At 51.1% G+C, this 22,662-nt stretch overlaps 1 protein-coding gene and 1 long non-coding RNA gene across 9 annotated transcripts in view; one reads left to right on the top strand and one right to left on the bottom strand.

Moving 5' to 3' along the window:
* WSCD2 (WSC domain containing 2) overlaps positions 1-22,662 on the top strand; it is a 115,512-nt gene that overhangs the window by 39,769 nt on the left and 53,081 nt on the right. The window lies entirely within an intron of this gene.
* LOC141370620 (uncharacterized) lies at positions 14,677-22,200 on the bottom strand. Of its 2 annotated transcripts, none has more exons than XR_012374811.1 (4): positions 22,016-22,200; positions 17,097-17,219; positions 15,950-16,150; positions 14,677-15,343 (listed from the first exon to the last, which is right to left on the bottom strand). It is a non-coding gene; the product is annotated as an uncharacterized lncRNA (long non-coding RNA). The 2 variants fall into 2 exon arrangements; XR_012374812.1 differs by lacking the exons at positions 14,677-15,343; positions 15,950-16,150; positions 17,097-17,219 and adding exons at positions 17,405-18,091; positions 18,473-18,535; positions 20,239-20,368.

The following is a 22,662-nucleotide window of genomic DNA, read 5'->3' as shown; positions in this document are numbered from 1 at the left end:
AGAGATAAAGGTGGTTCTTGTTTGTTTTTTAAGATTTATTTATTTGAGAGAGAGCTCGAGCGGGGGGGGGGGCAGAGGGAGAGGGAGAAAGAGAGAATCTCAAGCAGATTCCCTGCTGAGTGTGGACCCCGATGGCGGGGCTCAATCTCATGACCCTGAGATCACAACCTAAGCAGAAATCAAGAGCCAGGTACTTAACCGACTGAGCCACCCAGGCGCCCCAGATAAAGGCGATTCTTAGAGTTCCTCGTGGGGCCCTCCTGCCAACCCTGTGAGGGAGGAGGTATTATGATGACCCCCGTCTTACAGAGCGGGGCACGCTCTCCCAGGCAGGAGTGGCTGAGCTGGGGTCCAAAGCCAGGCGTGGGCGGCTGGTCCCGTTGGCCTGCAGAAGCGGTTTCAGTTGTCCCTGCAGGCTGGTTTCAGATCCATGGGGTGGCCGGGCTGGGTCCACACGAGCCCAGATGGGCCCCCAAGCAAGCTGAGCTCAGTCTGCCCCCGGCAGGCCCTCAGCCGAGTGGCCTGGGGCTGCCAGCAGGGTTGGAGTGGGTAATGCGGGGGCGGCTGGAGCTCTGGGGCACACAACGTGCCTGGTACCTGGACAGTCTGGATGCTAGGGACACAGTTTGCCACTTCCCTAGCCTCTCCCTAAGGAGGCAGCAGGGATGTTTCTTGATTTGGAGTCAGCTGCATCTAGGTATTTTTTCCAGCTCTGCAAACCCACAGACAGATCTCCGGATCTGCTGAGCTACCCCATCCTCTGTGGGGCCATGAGCTCCATGTGCCTACTGAGCAGTTGAGATGGGGCTAGTCTGATCTGAGCTGTGCTGTAGGTTGTAAGACACACACCAGATTTGGGGGTCTTCATGTGGAGAAAAGAATATAAAATACGTTGTTAATAATAACATTTGTATTTATTTCGTGCCGGGATGGCAGTATTCTCAATTTGGGGGCTCCACTAAAGGACATGATTAAAACTAATTTCTCCTGTTTTTCCTTTTTAATGTGGCTGCTTGAACATTTTTGGTTATGCATATGGCTGACGTTGTATTTCTCTGCTCTAGAGCTTACAGTTAGCTGAGATTTAATAGTTTCATGGTTGAACAGCTTGCTTAAAAGAGTTTCAGACCTGAATTCAGATCTCCACCTAGCTCCTAACCAGCTATGTGACCTTGGGCGACTCACTGTCCCTCTCTGGGCCTTAGTTTGTTCAACCATAAAATAAAAGTAAGAAGAATACGTACCTCATAGGGTTATCTTGTGGGTAAATGAGAGACAAGGTGGACAGTAGTGAAAATAGCGTCTGGCATCAAGTGAGCGTTCCATAACAGAGCTGTTGTCATTTATTATGAGCTGATCTGGGCTGACCCCGTGGAGCCCAAAGCTCTCCAGCCCTGAGAATGTTCTTATTACTTGTCCCTTCTGTGACCAGAAAGATTTTTGTTTCTTAAACAAACTGCATGATTTTAAGTAAGAATTTTTTTTCACTATATTAAAGAGAAACTATCAGAGACGCTGATCAATTTTTTTAAAAAGATTTATTTATTTATTTATTTATTTTAGAGAGAAAGAGAGAGAGAGCAGGGAGAGGGGCAGAGGAAGAGGGGGAGAGAGTCATAAGCAGACTCCGTGCTGAGTGTGGAGCCCGATGTGGGGCTTGATCTCATGACCCTGAGATCACAACCTGAGGGGAGACCAAGAGCCAGACGCTTGAACCACTGCACCACCTAGGCGCCCCTACAAGGATAATTCTTGTTGAGGAATTCTGCCTGTCTTGAGAAAGGACGGAATGTAGCACTAAGTCAATCCAATTCCAGCCCCCAAACATGGAGTTGTACCATTGTTGATGTGTAATTTCTAGGGTTTTGGAAATCCTAAGAGGTCCCATCGACCTCTGTGGTACCTTTAGGGATCTTTAAGAACTTGGGACTGTGGGAGGGGGAGGAGGACCATGATCTCTTTGAACCTCCTCATTTTACAGACAGGGGAGCAGATGACCAGAGAGGTTAGGCAACCTGGCCAGGGTCACACAGCAAGTAGGTGGCAGGGCATCCAGCTCCAGAGTCTTTGCTCGTGACCCCTTGCTATAGTGCCTCACGGTCTAGCCATCACAACAGTCTTAAAATTATTCCTATTTAAAGATGAGGACATAGGATCAGGGAGGTTAAGTCACTTATCTTCTATCACACAGCATCAAGTGGCATAAGTGGAATTCAGTACAGTGTCAACTGCATTGAATAGTGTCCCCCCGCCATGCATGTCCATCAGGAACCTCAGAATTGGACATTAGGTGGAACTAGGTAGAATGAGTTAAGATGAAGTGCTACTGGAATCGAGTGGGCCCCAACCCAGTGACTGGTGTTCTTCTAAGAAGAGGAAACAGAGACAGACACCCAAAGAGAACACACGTGGAGATGGAGACAGAGACTGGATTGATGCACCTACAGGCCAAGGAACACCAGAGATTGCCAGAAGCCAGCCGGAGTTAGGAGGCAGGCACAGAACGGATGTTCCCTCAGAACTTCTAGAAGGAACCAGCCTTGCCGACATCTGGATTTTGGTCTTCTGGCCTCGGGATCTGGGAGAGGATGAATTTCTGTTGTCTTACGTCCCGCAGGTGGTCATTTGTGAGAGCAGCCCTAGGAAACGAATACTCTGGGCATGATAGGCTGGCTGCCCCCTCACGGTAAGCGCCCCAGCTTATCCTGGGGAGCTGTTGACATGGGCTCCCCTCCCATCCCGGACCCTCCCGCCGGCCCATGGCAGCTGCCGAGCCTCAGAGAGGCTTCGCGGAGCCTGGGCTGTGAGAAAGGCCGGCTGCGCCTGGGGCTCAACTGGGCATCCCGTCTGCTGCTTGCATTGTGAGCTCTTACAAATTACTGTTTTCAGTTGAAAAGAGGTTCCAGAGAGCTCTTCAGCTGCTCAGCAGGAGCCATGGATGCTCTTGAATTTTCAACGAGGAGAAGCGGAACCTTCCGTGACTGATGACCGGGAGCCCCCACCCCGACCCCACCCCACCTCTGCCTTTGTCCTGGCCTGTGGGCAGGCCTGGGAGGGACAGTGGTGCCTTTCCGTGGTTCCCAGAAGAGCAGTCTCAGCGGAGACCAGGTCAGAGTCTCCGGGGTTTGGTGTGTCTGTATAGAAAGGGTCCAAGGATGCTGAATTAGGCTCTGCCATTTCCAAGGGGTCAGCAGCCTTCTGACACCTCTGAAGAGGGGCCAGGGTGGGCCTCTCACCCAGCCTCACAGCCTGTCCTTGGTCAGCACGCACGGTGGACCTTCACTTGGTCCAATCAGATGGGCAGGAGGTCATTGAGGAATAGCTGGCTTCCGGCTCACTGTGTGTGTGGGGGTGGGTGGGGACTGTCTGGTTGTGTGTGTGTGGTGGGGACTGTCTGGGATTTGAACACCCTTGCCCTGATGGTTGATGGATAAACTCATTTCTACCTCTGGTTTCCACCTTAGCTGGGGCCATTCTCCCCTAAGCCTAGCTGCACACCCATCCAACCAATATTTATGGTGCACGGGCTAGTTTCCAGGCTCTAGCAAAGCCCTTTGCAGCACTCTCTCATTTAACCATCACAGAAATCTTGGGCTGTATTATTGTCATGGTCCCCATTTTACGGATGACAAAAATCAATGCTCAGTCCCTCACTCAAGCTCACAGAGCTGGTTAAGTCGCCCAGCGGAGTTTGGATGCGGGTCTGTCTTCCTCCGAAGTCCACGCTTCCTGACTGCAGTAATCTTGGGAGGGTGTTTGCCTTCTGACCACATTCCCTCCCCAGAACAGAGTGGTAGTTGAGGGGACAAAACCAGATTTTATCCAAGACTGTGGCAATAAGGGGGAAAGAGACACATGGATAGAACCAGCTCAACTCTGAATCCCGCATGGGCAAATGGGAACTTAGAGCCAAAACCAGGGTCGGGGGCGGGGGGAAGTCAGTGGGTGGGAGATTGGGAAACGTCAGGAGTGGGGCGGGATTCTGGCTAACCCAGCCCAGCAGGATTCGTGCTGCTGATGGGCCCGGTGATCAGACATTACCTGGGCAGTGGCGCGAGATGAGGTATTGAAGGTGATCAGCTACGGAGGATGGGGATTCTGCTAAGCTGACTTGACAGGATTCTTGCTAAAATTGGACAATGTAGAGACGCCTACTTGAAGACAAGTTCAGGGAAGACTGAGCAGAGCTTTGCTAAGCAGAGAATTTTTGTCACTACTTATTCTCCATCTTGTCCTTAAAAAATATTTAAGGCTACAGTTGCCTTAAGTAGAGTTTGATGATGAAGAGATTGGGTGCTGGTGTCAGACATTGGTAGGCTCAAGATCCAGCTCTAGCAGCGACTAGCTGACTGCCTCAGTTTCCTGACCTGTCCAATGGGAACAGTCATGGACCCCCGTCCCGGGGCTGGGTGCGGTGATGTGGGAACTGCCTGGCACAGGGTTCAGATGTATACATGGCATGGACCGTGTCCTCCAAACCAAGGCAGCTAGTGACCACGGGCATCAGTCCTGCTGCTGTGGGTAGCCCATCCCACAGATGGCTTTGAGCCTCTAAGATCCAAATGTGTCAGGCACTGTGGAAGGAGTCAGGGATGCAGACGTGACAGAGAAAGAGGCAGCTGTCTCTTTAGGTGGGTCTTGGACCATAGAGGGATGCCGAGCCAAGCTGGTGTCTGTGACTCTTTGTGTGTGCACTGGTGATTCTTAACTGGGGGGACAGTTTTGCCCCCCAGGAGACATTTGGCAACGTCTAGAGACTTTTTTGATTGTCATGACTAGCAGAGGGGCCCTGGTAGGCAGAAGCGGGGATGCTTATAAACATCTTGCAATGCCTAAGGCAGTCCCCTCCCCCACCCCACAACTACAGATCATCCAGCCCCAGATGCCAAGGTTGAGAAATGGCTGGTGTGTGCACGAGGGAGCGCGGTGAATACTTTTGTCCCCTCTGCACGGAGACCCCAGGGCTCCGTGGGACTGGGAGGGAGCTCCAGCCTGAACCACCTGCCTTCATCCTGTGCCCTCTCCCATCAGCTGCCTCCAGCCAGATAATCAGACCTCCCCATGTTTCATAGAATCCAGGCTGCTAAGGCAAATGTAAAAACAAAACCCTGGGCAAATGTGTTTTTATGTAAACACAGCAGGGGGTGGTGGCTGCCTGTGGAGAAAGTACCCTGTGGCTGGTACTTCTCAGAGCAAAAATAACCCTGACTGTTCCTTCTCTCGGAGCAGAGCGAGCAATGAGAGGAGGATCATGTGGGCACCCAGGTGCTCATGGGAGCTATCCCTGCCCCCCGGCTGAGCCCTCCCTTCCCTCCAGGTGAGCATCCCAGGGGCTCGGGGACGAGAAGAGAGCAGGTGTTGATTCTCTTGGAAGCCTCCCTTCCTTCGGAGCTCATCCAGCATAGCAGGAAAAAGCACAGTTTTCTGAGTATAATTTACCTACAGTAAAACTCGCCCATGGTAGTTTATAGTTCTGCAAGTTTTAACAAATGCATTCAGCCACGTAACCACCTCCGGAGTTCATCACCTTCAAAATTTCTCTGTGCTCCTTTGTAGTCATTCCACCCGCTCCTCACCCCCCATCCTAGCCCCTGGCAACGACCAATCTCTTTGCCTTTGGCTTTTTCTAGAATGTTCTATAAATGGAATCATACAGCCTTTTGAGTGTGGCTCCTTCCACCCAGCATAATGCCTTGAGATTCATCAATGCCACTGCATGTATCAGTAGTTGATCCCCCCCTTTTTTTTAAAGATTTTATTTTATTTGACAGAGAGCACAAGTAAGCAGAGAGGCAGGCAGAGGGAGAGGGAGAAGCAGGCTCTCTGCGGAGCAGGGAGCCCGACGTGGGGCTCGATCCCAGGACCCCGGGATCATGACCTGAGCCAAAGGCAGCCGCTTAGCCAACTGAGCCACCCAGGCGCCCTAGTAGTTGATCCCTTTTAATGGCCAAGTAGTACTCCCATTTGTATAAATGCCTCAGAGGGTGTCCCTTTACCCTTGAAGGACATTTGGGTGGTTCTTATTTTCTGCAATGACAATGAAGCTGCTATCGACATTTGCATACAGGTTTTCGTGTGAGCGCGGGTTCTCCTTTCTCCTGGGGCTGTACCAGGGAGTGAGATTGCTGGGTCGTATGGTACGTGGACATTTAATTTTCTAAGAAACCATCAAACTGCCTGCCCGGGTGTCTGTATCCCCTTTTGCACTGCCCCGTGGATGCGTGAGCATTCCCTTCACTCCGTGTCCCCTCCGGCACTTGGGTTGTCGGGTTACGTGTTTGAGCCCTTCTGGTGGACATGCTGTGGTATCTCACTGCAGCTTTAATGGAAGGGCAGTTTGTTGGGTTCTAGTCCTGGTGCTGCTGCTTACGGGAAGCTGGCAGGGGGCCGGTGACGTCAGTGGTCAAGAGCATGACGTTGGCAAACAGGCGTACTCCATCCCCGCTGTGCCCCTTTAGAGGCCCGTGACCTTGGCTGTGCATCCTCAGCTGCTCTGAGCCTCAGTTTTCCCTCCATAAAAGGGGACGGTGCTAACATTTACAAGTAGCTGTGCTACATAGTGTGTGTGTGTGTGTGTATGTATTACACACATACGTGTATTTTACATATATTACATATATATTATATATATAGTGTACCTGGCTTGGTAGAAGTCACTGTGGTTATATTTACTGGGTACGCACTCACTGTGTATTATAAAAGCAGTAAATACAGGGAGTGGAGCCAGACCACTCGGGTTCCCATCCTGGCTCTGCCGCCTACGTCCTAGCTGTGTGATCTTGGGCAAGTTACAGGACCTCTCTGAGCCTCTGACTTCTCATCTGTACCATGGAAATCATCATAGTACCTTTTTCGGGGAGGGGGGGATTTTTGTGAGGGTCAAGTGGGTTTAAATGTGAAGGGCTGTCTTCTTCTGTTCTGCATTGTTCAGCCCTTCACGAGGCTCAAGAACATGCCAAACTGAGGTATTGTGATAGACCAGGTGACCGCTGCTGGAGAGAGGGCACGAAGGATCCTGTCTGGGGTGCGGGGAATGTCCTAGATCTTGATCTGGGGGGGGTCACATGAATGTGGACACATGTGTATCTATGATTCCATAGGACTCCTGTGCACTTAAGATGTGTGGTTTTTACCTACTGTATGCAGATTCTCTTGTTAAAAAAAAAAAAAGGCAACATGACGCCTCGGTGGCTTAGTCGGTTGAGCGTCTGACTCTTGATAGCGGCTCAGGTCATGATCTCAGGGTCCTGGGATCAAGTCCCTGTGTCGGGCTCAGCCCTCAGTGCAGAGTCCGCTTGTCCTTCTCCCTCCCCACGCTTGCTCTTGCTCTCTCAAATAAATAATAAAAATAAAATCTTAAAAAGAAATGCATGTTGTCAGGCTCTGCGCCCCAGGCCTGCTGAATCGGGAGCTCTGGGGGCAGGGCCCAGTGCCCTCCAAAGGATTTCTGTGCTCGCTCCAGCTTGAGAACCCCTGCTTTGTACCCTGAGGATCATATGGAAGCACTGAGTTGCCTAACTGAATCGGATCAAAAGGCACATCAGATCCTAAATGGGACCTAAAGCTTCAGTTCCACCTGGCTTACAGCCTGTGGCGCTCTGGCCTTGAATGGCTTCCTTTTCCCTGATTCCGGAGACTTCGGGAACCAACTTACTGTTCAAGTAGCACAGAAAAGCTTTGGCTGATGGGGCTGGCGTTTGTATTTGGGATTCCTTCAGAAATGGTGTGCTCCAAACACTCAATCAGGACTTGTTGGAAGGTTCCATGTCCCAAGCTACAAGTTAGCCACAGACATGAGAAGACTCTGAGGCAGGGTCCCCAGCCCTGAGGAGTGCATGTTCCTTTTGGGGGAAGATAAACTTCTATCCAAGAGGCAGTGGTGTCACCAAAAGCCCTTTGGAGCCACAGAGTCTTGGGTTGAAATCCCAGCTCTGCCTCTTGTGAGCTGAGTGACCTTGAGTGAGTCCCTTGACCTACCCAAGCCTCAGTTCCTCATCTGTACAATGGAGAGAATAGTACCCTCCTTACAAACTAGGAGCATTTGATATTATGCATTACAAGGTCTGGAAGCTAATGAAGGCTCATTGTTAGTACTTAAAACCAACATAGACCCCAAGACTGTATTTTATTTTTAATAATTTTAATTCTAGTAGAGTTAACATAGAGTGTTAGTTTGAGGTGGGCAATACAGTGATTCAAAAATTCTATCCATTACTCTGTGCTCCCCATCGTAACTGTACTCTTTAATCCCCATCACCTATTTCACACCTCCCCCCGACCCCAGACTCCAAGATTATAAAAGCTAAAAAATCAGGGTGTCCTCTTGCTCATGGTAGAGGTCCCATCTTCTTCAGGGGGGTTGCCATAGCACCTGGCATACAACAGGTACACAATAAAGGCTTGCCGAATGAAGAAATGAAAACATGTTGCACCCCCAGATGGTGGAGGTTTGAGGGAGAGTATTGGGCTTCTGTGGCTCAGAGCAGAGGTCTCTTGAGGTGAGGAAGGAGAAATTTTCCCCAGAGATGATGCATTTGTGAAGTTCCTGCAGGATAAGCTCTCACCATAGATAGATCCCCTGGTTTTGATCAGGCCGGTGGGGGAGTCGGGGGCGGCAAACCTTGGCTTGTCAGGTGGCTGGCGCTCAGGGAGTATTGAATCAATGAATGAGTGAATTGTAGTTTGAATGGGAGGGGGGCAGTAAGTAGGAGCCTGAAGACATTTTAGGTAGTCTTTGTGTCTTCCAAAGGATAATCCACTTGCCTTGGGACACTTGCGCATAGAAGGAGCTGGAAAGGTTGGGGAGGAGAAGGAAGGGGAGTTGAGAGTTGAATCTGAATCTTCACCTGGCGCTTGCACTGGGCTCGGGGCTTCAGTCTGGAGCCTGATTCCACCTTCACAGCCACCCAGGACCAGCTATGTAATTTGCAAGGCCTCCTGCAAAATGCGGATGCTTCCCTGTTCAGTAATTGTTAAGAATTTCAAGATGGCAGCCGCAGAGCCATAAACCAAGCGCAGGGTCTCACGGGACCACGCAGGGAGCATGCCCAGGGAGAGGGCCCTGTGACCAACTTCATTTACAGGCAAGGGAGCCCCAGCTCAGACAGGCTGCAGGTATCACCCAGGACACCCCATCTGTCCTCGGTCGCCCGGATACGAACCCACGGACCTTAGTGGTCATCTGGTCTGCTCCTTCATTGTGCTAACCTGCCCCTGAGCACCCCCGGGGGCTGAGCATCTGAGTGCCCTGACTTGCTTTCTGGAGGTCTGGGTGGGAAGGACAGGAGCTTCCCTGCCCCCAGGGGCCTGACTGCTCCCCTGCTTCCCTCTCCCTCCCAGGATGTAAGGAGACAGACCTCCCTCCCTCGTCCCACTGGGGAAGATTTATTCCTGGGGGTGCGTGGGCGGACGCGTGTTTATGTGGGGGCTCTTTGTCTAAATTTAAAGACATCATGACAGCAACAGCCTATTAATGTTGAGACTGGTGAGGTCTCTCCTTACAAAGAATCACGAATAAGTTGATGGAGCAGGTGTCGCCCCCGGTTCTGATTTCTGCCCCAGGCCCGCCCCAGCCCTCTGGCAGCAGGGGGTCCTAATAGGAGATGGGGATGAAGGAGAGCATTTGTTGTGATGAGCACTGGGTGATGTATGGAAGTGCTGAATCATCTATCATTCACCTGAAGCTAATATTAACACTGTATATTCACCAGCTGCAATAGTCATCACAATGGTAAGGCAAAGCTGCTGGTCCTAGATGCCTGGGGGGGACCTCGAGAAGTGGCATGTTTGTGCCCATTTTACAAGTTGGGAAAACGGAGCCTCAGAGAGGGGCCATGCCCTGCTGATGTCTTGATTTATGAAGTGACATCTGAAGTAGGGTTTCAGTGATGCCGCTACATTCCGGAACCCCCATATTCTCAGCCAAGCCTTGGCTGTCTGCGTGGACTCAAACATGAAGTTAGCAATATTTGTGGTTGTGTTGAGACCCAGCAGTGTGCCCGGCCCCATTCTAATAAGCATTTTACGTGCGTTACTGGAGCAAATCCCCCCTTTTTTTTAAATTTTTTTAAAGTAAGACTCCACACCCAGCGTGGAACCCAGCACAGGGCCCGAACTTAAAACCCTGAGACCGAGACCTGAGCTGAGATCAAAAGTTGGATGCTTAACCAGCTGAGCCACCCAGGCACCCCTTGAGGCAAACCCTTTAGGACAACCCATGCAGCGGGAACACCATGCTCATCCCATTTTATGGATGAGGAGCCTGCAGCCTGGGGAGATAAGTGGCTTCCTCGCCTTCTCAGCACTAGTGATGAAGCCAAGATCCCAACTCAAGTCTCATTGACCTCGAAACTCATGTGCTCTCCATCTCTTTCTTTAAACCACAGCCAGTAGGGGAAAAAAGAAAAGACAGGCAAAATGAAAAAAAAAAAAAAAAAATCACTCCTACACTTACCCTGCAAGAGGTAATGTCTTTATGTACATTAGTGAGTTTCCATCCAGCTGTTTTTCTCTGCCGAAGGGGACATTCTTGCTCCAGGCAGCTGACCTTTGGCGTACTGTAATTGCTGAGCAATTTAGAGATGCCTGGAAATATATAATTCATGCGCACATCTTTCATCCTGGTCACTGGAAGCCAGCGAGGCATGGCTGTCACCCAGGGAGAATTTCAACCTTGACGTGGGAGGAAATGGGATCTTAGGGGCTCAGAACAGAATTTCAGGATCTGAGAACCTGCCCAACATTGAAACGGACCCTGGTGTCCCAGCATAGAATGCTAGGTGTCAGGGATCCTGGTATGGAGCCTTACAATCATCCTGACGGCAGAGCAGTGGGGTAAAATCTTAGAACTGAGCTCTAGAAACAGAGACTTCACTCTGTACCTCTGGAGGCAGAGGATCCCAGAGTAGTGTTCTGGTCCACTCGTCTATTTTTTTGGCAGTCCCAGGGGATAAGAAACCATGTTTGGTCCCAACGAGAAGCTTTGGTTTCTGGCTTTAGGTGCAGCCCTAAACATGTCTGGGCATCACCTAGTGTCTGCTCTTTGTCATTTGGGAGTTGAGTGGAAGGCTTCCTGCCATGTACCATGAAGGGGGATGGAGAAGCAGGGGCAGGTGCATATGTGCGCGTGCTGTGAGGGAGGGTGATGGGCACCGGGGTATCCGTGTTCATACACGCATGCATCACCTTCTCGATGGTGTCCAGATGGTGAACCAGGGGGCTGTAGTATGGTCTGTTTCCGGCAGTGGTTACCCTCCTGGGAGGGGACATCTCTCTGTTGGATGGCAGCCGATCTCCCTGGGCCACTGAAGGCCACACTGAAGTCCCCAGGCCCCTGTGCCTTGTAGAAGGGGCTCCTTTCCCTCATCAGCTGAGGGGCCTCAAGAGGGGCACCAGCTGGCTGAGCACACTCTCTGGAGAAAGGCCTTTGGGCCTGGAGGTCTTCAAAATCCATGCACTCACCCTGCAGAGGTCGGAGGTGGGTGCTGGCGGCCAGAGGAACGTCACGGGGACGTTGTGATTAAGGTTCTAGAGTCGGACGGGCGCAGGGTCAGGTCTTGCTCTGCTTTACTCACCAGCTCTGCCTTCTGCCCAGGTGACTGGCCTCCCCCACCCCCACCCCAGTTGGCTCAGCTGTTAAGTGAGAACAAAACCAAGCTGCCGAATAGAGCCACTGGGGAGAAGCAGTGACATGGTGTAAACGGAAGGGTCCGGCACATAGTAGGTGTGCAATAAATAGTAGTTTATACATTGTCCTTTTCCCCGAGGGAGAGCGTCAAGGCTTTTGGCTTGGGTCCAGGAGGCCTGGGTCTGGGTAGTGTCACTGGCTGACTCCACCTTCCCCTTTGGGTCAATGAGGAAAGTGGCCCGGGAATTGTGAAGGGTCCTCCCTCCAGCTCTGATGGGCGGAGAGCCCACCTCTTAGTACCTGCTCTAAGACTGGGGGGTGGGTGCACTGGGAGGGGAGAGAGCTTGAATGTGAGCAGCTAGGCTGGGGGCTCAGAGACCCCTCCCCCCCAACAGACACACCGACACACACCTACATACCCATCTGCACGTGCATACACAGACCTCCACAGCTACACCTACACACATGCTCAGACATACACACACCTGCACCCAGACACACAGACACACCTACACATTCCCAGGCGCACACATCCTCACACACGCACACACAAACGTATTTGGGCAGAAAGACTGGGCTGGGGGATTTGGGGGTGGGAGCGGGGTTCTTGCTGGGGAATCCCCTGGTTGCTCACAGGAGCTGTCGCTGGTCCTAAATTAGAGTGTAATCCGCCTTGGCCACCCGGGGGGAGAGCAAGTGTCCATGGGCTCGTGGGGGGGGGGGCGGGGGGGGCTTGGCAGGGAGAGAGGCAGGAGTGTAGGGCCGCAGGCTTGGTCTGGGAACAGCGTGGCCCTGGCCTGGCTGTGTGACCCTGGGCAACCCTTGAACCTCTCTGAACCTCAGGTTCCTCATCTGTAAACTCTCAGACTTGCTCTAACTGGCTTCTAAGGACCCTTTGACTCTACAACTCTATGGTGGCATAAAAACAGTAGTAATAATGATGGGAATAGCTAAAACTTACTGAACCCTTTTGGGTTCAGGTCCATGGGAGGCATTGCATATGGATGGGGATTCTTTGGTCTGAGTGTCTCTGGGCCTCAGTCTCCCCTTCTGTAAAAGGAGACTGTTTTTTGAGGCCAGGGATTTCCAGACTTCCAGCCCTTTGTCACTTGCTCTAAGGAACTTGCTAAGAGACCAGAGAGAGCAGGGTCTTCGAGCTCTGGGGTCGGAAGGCCCTACGCCTTCTTTCTCCCCTGGGACCTCCACTGTCAGCCTCCATTGCCGAGAAAGGGCCCGATAGTAAATATTTGAGGCTCCGGGGGTCTGCAGCTGCTTATCCTTCTTCTTCTTCATAACCCTTTAACATATAAGAGCCATTCTTAGCTCTAGGGCGGACAAAAACAGACCAAGAGCCAGTTTGGCCCAAGGACAGTTTGCCAACCCCTGATAGTGACGAATGTTCTCACTTCATCTGAGCGCTTTGCATCCCAGTACAGCCAGGTCGAGCCCTGAGCCTGCCCTTGCGGCCAGAGTTTTCCCCTGAGCCCCATCTAGAAAGAAACTCTTGAGCCACCACTGATCGCTTGGGCAGTTCTCAGCTCTGCCACTCAACAAACATTTCTCTACTCTGGCCCACCTCAGAGCCACAGAAGTGTGGCCACAGTCCAAGGGGACAGGAAGGGTCCTTCGAGGCGTCCTCCGCCACCTCCTCACTGTTCACTGCAGGAGACAGGCATGGCTCACACCGAAGTTCCTCCGAAGGGCCCCCGTGCGACAGGGTCCACGCCCCAGCCCCTCCCCTCCCCGCTCTGACCCTACCCACCCACTTCCGGGATGTGCTGGGCCCCCTCCCACCTCCCACTCTGCACAGTCACCCCTCTGCCTGTGACATCCTTGCCCCAGATCTTCCCATGTTGCCCCCTTTCTCATTGATGAGGTCTCCGCTCCAACGCCGCCTGATTCTCAGTGGGTCCTTCTGCAACCACGCTCCCCAGAGTGTGTCTCCCCCTGCTCTTCTCCATCACTAGGGCTTTCAAGTAATTTTAATGGACCTACAGCGAGAAAGGCACTTTACAGTTAGGCTCCAGCATGCACACACACACACAACCGAAGCAAAAGGTTCCCAATACTTCTCCCTTACTGCACGTGAGGCAGTAACCTTTCATTCTGTTCCCTCCCCCGGGCCTTCTCCTCCCCTCCCCTCCCCTCCCCTCCTCTCCTTTCCCCTCCCTTCCTGCCTTCCTCCCCATTCTCTGATACCCCCTGTAGGCCTGCCCCTGTGGGTAAACATTCTGCCCAGAACTACCAGAGCCATCCATTATCTCCCCCAGACAGTTAGCAACCTATTAAGGGACTCTATGCAAATGTGCCCTAATTGACCTACGACAGAGCAGCTCCTGGAGGAGAAGGCTGACTCCAGATGGCTTAATGATAGGGATTTAGGGCCTTTCTTTAGACGTCACTCTTGGGGAGGAAAGTGATCTGGGCTCTGAGAAGGGCTGCCAGCTGCCCGTGTGACAGGAAAGCCCAGGGAATTGGGCGAGCTGCACCTTGGGCCCCTTTCATCAAACCCTTGGACAAGGGGAGCTGTCACTTCCCCTCTTAACCCGCCTCCCCCACTCTGTCCGTTTCTGTACCTCCGCTCCTTCCCCTGGCCCAGAGTTTCAGTGGCTCGTGGACATCTACTCTGGAGGGTCCCACCTTTTCACGTGTATGATTGCAGTCTCCCTTTTTAATAGATTTTTACTTTTTAAAGCGGTTTTAGGTTCACAGCAAAATGGAGCAGAAAGTGCAGAGACTGCCCGGATGCCTCTGGCCCCACGCCTGCACAGCCTCCCCTGCCATCAACATCCCGCCACAGAGTGGGATATTTGTTACAGTGGGTAGATCTACACTGACAAGTCGCTGTCACCCAGACTCCATAGTTTACGTTCGGGCTCACACATGGGGGTTGGTGGACGTTCTGTGGATTTGGACAAATCTATAATGACCTATATTCCACTACTCTGGTATCCTGCAAAATACTGCCCTGCCCTAAAAATCCTCTGTGTTTCCCCCTGCATCTTTCGTCCCCCACCCCACCCCAACCCTTGGCAACCACTGATCTTTTTACTGTCTCTATAGTTTGGCCTTTTCTAGAGTGTCCTGTGGTTGGAATCATACGGAACGTAGCCTCTTCGGGTTGGTTTCTTTCACTTAGTAAGATGCATTTAAGGTTCCACCATGTCTTTTCATGGCTTGAGAGTTCATTTCTTCTTAGCGCCGAGGAATAGTCCATTGTCCAGATGTACTACAGTTTGTTTTTCCATTCGCCTGCTGAAGGACATCTTGGCTGACTCCACATGATTCCAGTTACGAATAAAGCTGCTATAAGCATCTGTGTGCAGGTTTTTGTGTGGACCTAAGTGTTCATCTCCTTTGGATGAATTGGAAGGAGCATGAGTGCTGGATCACATGGTTAGAGTATGTTTAGTTTTGTATGGCTGCCCTTTGAATCTACCCCCAGCTAACTCTTATTGAGTCCCTGCTGTATACCCAGCACCATAGTAAGCAAAGCACCCACATCTTCTCACTTGGTGCTGTCTCTAGGCCTGGGAGGCTGGCACTTGGCCTGCCATGAGTCAGGAACCCAAAGCTTTCTTGGCTCCTCAGTCTCCGTCTAGTTTCTTCTTCCTTTCTTTGCAGACTAACTTTAGCTCTTTCTTTGGCCATCTGATGACAGCTTCTATTCCAAGCAACAAGCAGAGATTGTCATGTCTCAGATCCCAGCTCCACATTCTGGGGGAGGGGGACAAGAATTGATTGGCCAGTTTTATACCTGAGTCCACCTGTGGTCACCAGCAATGCCAGTGGGCTTATTATGTAGTACAAACATGACCACTGGGGCTTGCCCCCATGAGCAGGGGCTTGGAGGTCACTCACTAGATGGACCCCCCCCTCCCCGCAAATGGGTCCTCCACACCTACCTTGGGTGGTCAAGACTCATCCAAACAACTCACTGAATCGTCATCCTTTTCTGAGATGAAGTCTGGGCAAATGGTATTGGTCATGAGAAAGGGGAGATGGTCCATTGAGTTGGCCAAAGTTGGGGCAGAGTATGACCATCTATTGAGAAATTGTTGTGTCAGGCTCGGTGGAATGCAGGGTCCGGAACCAGGCTGCCTGGGTGTGAACCCAGCTCCACCGCTGCCTAGCCCTGTGACCTTGCACAGATGCCATAACCTTTCTAAACCTCAGTTTTCTCATCTGTAAAATGGGGCTAACCAGTGTGACCTTTCTTTTAGGATGGTTGTGCCTGACACATAGCAGGTGCTCGATAAACATGAGCACATCCGATGATTACGGTACTCTGTATTTGACACACGTTAGCTCGTACCTTCATACCTTTTCAGTGAGGCAGGGTAGATTGGCCATATTTTACACATGAGGAAACTGAGTCTTGGAGAGACAGGCCACTTGCCGAAGATCCCACAGCCACCATATGCATGGGGCAGGCTCAGACCAGAAATGTCTGCCTCTCGATTGGACCCCTTTCCACGGTTCTCCCCTGCTCGTTTCTGTTCACTGTGGTCCCAGCCTGAGTCTCTGCAACAAGTGAAAAAGGCCATAAAGTTTGCCCATGGAGCAAGAGGTACTAGAATCATTACCCAGGGAAACAAAATTTTAATATTTATTTTTAATGGGCAGCATATGCTCTTTTTGATTTTTTTATTTAATTACATCATGGCAGATGGCTGGGTGTTAAAGGCCATTAAGCTAATGGCACTTTGCCTTCTCATTTATTTTCCTGAGTTTGGGGAAAAATGAATGATAATGGACACGGATGGTGAGCTGTGGATGCTGGGTGGTGGCGGGTGAGTCCCGTCCTAGGAATGGAAGGAAGGAGGTGTGGGGGCTCTGGGACTCTTCCTGGCAGCTGCGTGAGCATGAGGAAGGCAACACAGGTTTTGATTTTAGGAACCTGGAGCAAGGTTTTCCCCTGTGGACACACACACACAAATGTGCACAATCTTGGACACTATAATCCCACTTTTTGGGCTCCCAAAGCAAGTCTGTATGTATTAAAGCTCCCATTGCACCTTTGCCCAGAGCAGCCAGAATCTGGGGAGAACCAACAGAGCAGGTCCATCGTGGACCCAGTGGCATCATTATACTGTGGACACCCATGAGGGGAAGGACATGTCACAGAGGGGGGTCCACACACCATGTAGGCAAGTGAAGTTCTCCCCCAGGGTTCGTTGGGTTAAGAAAATTCTAGATTCCTAAAGATCATGGGTGAAAACCACGAGACTGGCATATAATTTATAATGGTATTTTGGGGGCTATTTCAGGACTTCTTTCATTGGCCAAATGGCTGGTCCGGGCGCAGGAAAGATGAGAAAGAAGAACTTTGATTAGACTCCCTGGAGAAGAAGTGTTTGAGGGATGGTTTTCTGTGTCTCCAAGCTCAGGAAGGATCCTTCCATTGAGGCTGGGATTCCACTGAAAGGGGGGAGTCGATAAGGGGGAGCTAGCTGTTCTGGTGGTCTACCTGGTGTCAGCATGTCACGACATTGAGATTTAGACAGTTGTGCACTTGGATTCATGCTCCGTGTCCTGCAAGCTGTCTGCTTGGGCACATCACTTCATCTCTGTGAGCCTTGGCTTTCCCCATCTAGAAAATGGGTATAATCATAACTATGTCTCCTCATTATTGAGAGGTCCTATGTCGCCTTCCAGGAATCTGGACAAAGATCTCCATACAGGAGGTTAATCATAGCATTACTTATCTATAAGGGAAGAAACCTGGAGATATTTTACAGGCCTATTGGTAGGGAAAAGGTTGAATAAATCACAGTATATTCCAAAGTAGTTTATTTCAGAGGCGAAGAGCATCCTGACTTCTTTCCTTCCCTGAGTGGGGAAGAGAGACAGGGAAGGGAAGACACCAACACAGGGTGTGCTGTCAAGTCAGCTACCACTGAGGGAGACAGAGGCTGAATCCCTCCGGGGAGAGTGAAGGAGATTGTATAAACTCCACCTGACAGTTACTCCATCCCAGGGGTGAGGGGGCCGGGGTGTTGACTCCCCAGCTCCCACCATTGCTTCCAAATGGCATTCAGGAGCGAAGTCTCTGGGCGGGGCATATACAAAATCTGTTAAAGACCTATCAGATTGGCAGAACCGCAAAAGACTGACAACGTAGAGTGTTGGATGCCGGTTTGGAGCAACGGAACACCTGTACACCAACTGGGGGGCCTTGCCAGTACAGCCCTTTGGAAAACCAATCAGCCTTTCTTCAGGTTGTCCTGAGATGCTCACACAGTCGGCCCTGGGAATTCCACTCCTGGGTCTATGCACACCCTACATTCCTGAGCATCAGTATCAGGAGACGACAGGTTTGAGTGTCTGCAGCAGCTGGTGAGGGGAATTCATTCTACCCCGGCCATACAAGCTAAGAATCGATGACAGAGAAGCTCTGTGTGGGAAAATAGCGTCCTTCTTCCAGAAAAAATGGTGCCGGGCAGGCAAAACGGCATACGTGACCTAAAAATTATTACAGTAAGAGGTAACACATAGGCAGCACTTGCATATATCAACTCATTTGGTCCTCACACAAATCCTATGAGAAAAGTACTATTATTTCCCCCATTCTAGGGATGGAGAAACTGAGGGACAGAGAGGTTAATAACCACCTCAAAGCGTTCTCAAAGGGATTAACTGGCCCACTGGGAATAAGATGCTTGGCACAGTGCCTGGCACAAAGTGAATGCTCAGCAAATACTGGTGATTTCTGTGTAATAATTGTTATCATTGGGCTAAGACTAAAACTTCGTCTCTGGTCTGGGCTCCCAGTTTCTTGGAGAACTACCCCCCTCCCCGCTGCGTCTGCTACGCAGAGTGTGAAGAAATCACAACCTCACAAACCTGGATGGTGTCCGAGGGGTCAGCTGGTCCCTGGGCTGGTGCCCTGAAGTCAAGTTCAGGGGGCTGGAGAGAGAGAGAGAGAGAGAGAGAGAGAGAGAGGGAGTGCCCACTGCCCAGGCTCATGGGCTTCCAGCCAGACTTACCTGCTCCCGCAATCTGGAGGGGCAGCTCTACACCCCCCCCAGGGGAGGGAGCCTCAGGGCTGCTGTAGCTCCCATTTTCCCTCCCTGCGGGGCAGCTCTGCCTCACCCGTCATTTTCTTGGCAGCTTGGCACCAGAGGTTCACTCGGTGCTAAAAATAGGCTGTGTTTAGACACTCTGAGGCTCCAGCTGGAAACATGAGCTGCAGTAACCAAATGCTGCCATTCTTGCAAAGGGGGCCTCTTGCCCTCCCCCCTGTGGAAACTCACAGTAGCCCTCGGAAGGAGACAGGGATCATGTCATCCACCACATTAGGTCGATGGGGAAACTGAGGCTCCGAGAGTTCTTATGCAGAATGGAGAGGGATGGAGCCTGAGAGCTCATAGTGAGCACCAGCTCCAGCCCTGTGTGGGCTGTCACATCGGACCCTCCAAAACCCCAAGAAGAAGGCTCTGTGGTTGACTCATTTCCTAGAGAGGAAACTGCAGTTCATAGAGGTGAGGGCACCTGCCCTGAGTCTCACACCTGTAAGCAGCAGGAGAGAATGCTGACGGGATTGTGGTTTCCAACACATAACGGGCAAATGAAGACCGAGAGGTGAAGGCCCACACGTACCCCCTGCTCGGGGTTGTAGTTGCGCCGTCTGTGGGCTGGGAAGAACCATCACCTGCCTTATGGGTTGCCAGGAGGGAGGAGTTTGTGAGAATATGTTTGCAAAGCCTTTGCGTGCAGTGTCCAGCATGGGACAGGCGTTCAACAAATGGCAGTTCGCTTCATGTCCCCATTCCCTTTGGGGTTAGAATTTCTGTCTGGAGAGAGACACATAGAGGGAAAGAGACAGAGAGCAACTTGGGAATGGGGAGAGAATGACAGAGGGTCATGAGAGGCAGAGAAGTCTTCGGGGTTCCCTTGGGGAGGTAGGACTGTGGCTCAGCGGGGAGCCCTGAACCCCAGGACCACCCAGAGCTGAGAAATGGAAGGTACTGTCTCCACAGAGCCCTGAACATTATTCTCTGAGGCTGTCCCCAGTGTTCTAGTGACAGGGTTTAGGTTTAAGACCCCAGGGGAGGTCAGTCCCCCGACTCTTCTCACTCCTGTCCTATACCTCTTGGGGACCACCTGTGCTCCAGATGTTGGGGCTCACTCAGAGAGAGGACAGACAGGATGCCCCCACCTCTGTGGTGTCCAGCTTCCGGGGTGCTTTCCCTCCCAGCACTGGCAGGTGCATGGGTGGCTCAAGTCAGCACTGCCCCCGGTCCCCTGGAGGAGCCCCCCTCTTCATAGTCCCTTCCCGGGTGGGCCCCCTTCACTCCCCACGTCATCAATGCCTCCATCTCTTTCTGTTCCCTGCCAGCTTCTAATGAGCTCATTATCCTCTTAAAACCCATTTGGCACCCACTTAGAGAAAAGATGTGTTGAAATAGAAAAGAACAAGAAGGGAACAACAAAAAAGGACAAGACCCAGAAATATCCTCAGAGAGACAAAAAGCCACAGGGAACACGACAGCCAGAATCTCCGCCGTCTCCACAGCAGCAAATGTGCTGCTGAGGCAAATGCCTTTGAAGGCTGTTCACATGTGCCCTTGAGAGAAGCGGGGCTGGGGGTGCTTTCCGGGAGCACCTACTATGTGCCAGGCACTCTGCGGACATCTTTAAATGCAGTCCTTCCAGCAGTACATCTTTTGGGAGGTGTCAAGATTCTTACACCCACTTCACAGGCGAGGATCTTCAGTTGGTGAGAACAGGTGTCTTGACCTAGTCACACAGCAGGTGGGTGGAAGAGGCAGGTCCTGAACCCAGGTCGTTCCACCTCCATAGCCCATGCTCTTGACTTTCTACTTCTAGAGGGGCTGGTGTCCCCCTGCCCATCCCCTTGATGGCTGCTGGCTTTTCTTCATCCTGGCCCAGCTGCAGAAACATCAGGCATGTGTGTGATCTGCATGGAATACCATGGGTCACCACCCAGTGCCTGGAGGCTTTCGAGCTGTGACCATGAAACGTCACTGGTTCCCCACGCATGCAGTTAGAACATCATCCAGACTCCTGAGCTTGGCCTTCAAGGCTCGCAATGGCTGTGTGGCCCTGGATAGATTACTTAATCTCTCTGAGCCTCATTTCTCTCCTCTGTAAAATGACTGCAGATCTCCCTTGTAGAATTGGTATGGGGATTAAGTCAGAGTACCTGTGTGTTCAGAGCAGTGTCCGGCACATAATAAGTGCTCAGTAAACATTAGCTATTAATATTAATTGCTGTTCTAAAAAAATTAATTGCTGTTCTATATCTTTTACATACATCTCCTGCAGGATTTATCACTATCTAGTATAGTGATTTAGTGTGGTGGTTGATTAAGTTGCTATCCCCCTCAGTAGACTCTGAATTCTCTGAAAGTGGGACTCTGGATGATTTATTCCTGTGTCCCAAGCACACACAATAGGCAAGCAACACATGTTTTTGAATGAATGGAAGAACGGGTAGACGGCTGGATGCGGGAGAGCTGCATGGGTGGATGGGCTGCTGTAGTTCAGATGGATGGAGAGATGGATGGTGGATGGATGGATGGGTAGGTGGATTGATGGATGGGCTAAGGAATGGACAATGGATGGATGGGTAGATTGTGGGGTTTTTTATTTTATTTCATTATGTTATGTTAATCACCGTACATTACATCATTAGTTTTTGATGTAGTGTTCCCTGATTCATTGTTTGCGTATAACACCCAGTGCTCCATTCAATACGTGCCCTCTTTAATATCCATCGCCAGGCTAACCCATCCCCTCACCCCCTCCCCTCTAGAACCCTTAGTTTGTTTCTCAGAGTCCATAGTCTCTCATGGTTTGTCTCCCCTCCGATTCCCCCCCTTCATTCTTCCCCTCCTGCTATTTTTTTTTAACATATAATGTAGTATTTGTTGCAGAGGTACAGCTCTGTGGATGGATGAGTAGGTGGACTGATGGATGGATTAAAGGATGATGGGCAGATAGGTGAATCCATGGATGAACAGGTGGTTTGACTCCACAAAAGCATGGATTTGGGGCTGTTTTGTTTATTGATCTATTCCAAGTGCCTAGAACAATAACTGGTGCCCAGTAGGTGCTTAGTGCTTTGTCCGGGAATGAGTAAGATGGCATATGGAGGACCGATGGAATCTACCTTGAACCACAGTTAAACTCCCATGCAGCTCTGGATTAGAGGGGGCTGTTACCATTCAGATACTCCATTGGCTGCCAGTTAATCCTGTGCATTGGCCAAGATTGTCATGAGGCCCCCTGCTGGTGATAATATGAAATCACATTGGCTAGAAGGCTGTTTCCTAATTCACATTCTGTTCTCCTCCTGGCTAATGATCCTTAACGTTTAGTCATAAAGCAGTGCCCTCGGCCCTCTGTGCCCATCACCATTACCTGAGGGCCCCTTGTTACACCTGTAGGTTTCCCCTTCTACCAGAAATTCTGGTTGGAGAAATCCAGAATCTTCATACTTGACCAGACTCTCAGGTGATTATGAATTGGATGTTCCTTGGACCACACTCTGAGGGGAACCCTGTCAAAGAGTGAGCCACTGGTCGCTGGGAGGCAGTGGAGATGGGCTCCTGCCTCAGGGTCTCTCTCTGAACCCCCAGCTGATATCCAGTCACGTGGGACAAAGCTGAGTCACAAAGGCAGTGGTTATGAGCTGTGGTTTTGCATTTGGACTGTCCTGGGTTGAAATCCCAACTCTGGGTTGGCTATGTGGCCTCAGTTTCCTAATCTGTAAAGTAGGGAAATTGTTACCTCCTTTAGGAACACTGGGAAGAATGAATGAGTGATACACGTAGAGGGCTTGGCACAAAGCTGGGCATACTGTAGATGCTAAATAAATGCAGAGCGAATGACTCTGTGGCTAAATAATCCTGATTTCCTTTTCTTCCTTGGATAGAGGAGAGGGGCTAGGGCTTTGATCTCTCCCACTCTAGAATGTGAGCCCTGTGAAGGAAGGGACTTATCTCCAGAACTTAGGACAGTGCCTGCTACATAGTAGGGGCTCACTAAGTATTTGCTGGTGGTGGGGG

This window comes from Callorhinus ursinus, unplaced genomic scaffold (genome assembly GCF_003265705.2).
Source record: "Callorhinus ursinus isolate GAN/ISIS: 27379988/994484 unplaced genomic scaffold, GSC_fseal_2.0 scaffold41, whole genome shotgun sequence".
Classification (NCBI taxonomy): domain Eukaryota; kingdom Metazoa; phylum Chordata; class Mammalia; order Carnivora; family Otariidae; genus Callorhinus; species Callorhinus ursinus.
Note: the sequence above shows the minus strand (reverse complement) of the source record. Positions and strands in the feature narration are given on the sequence as shown.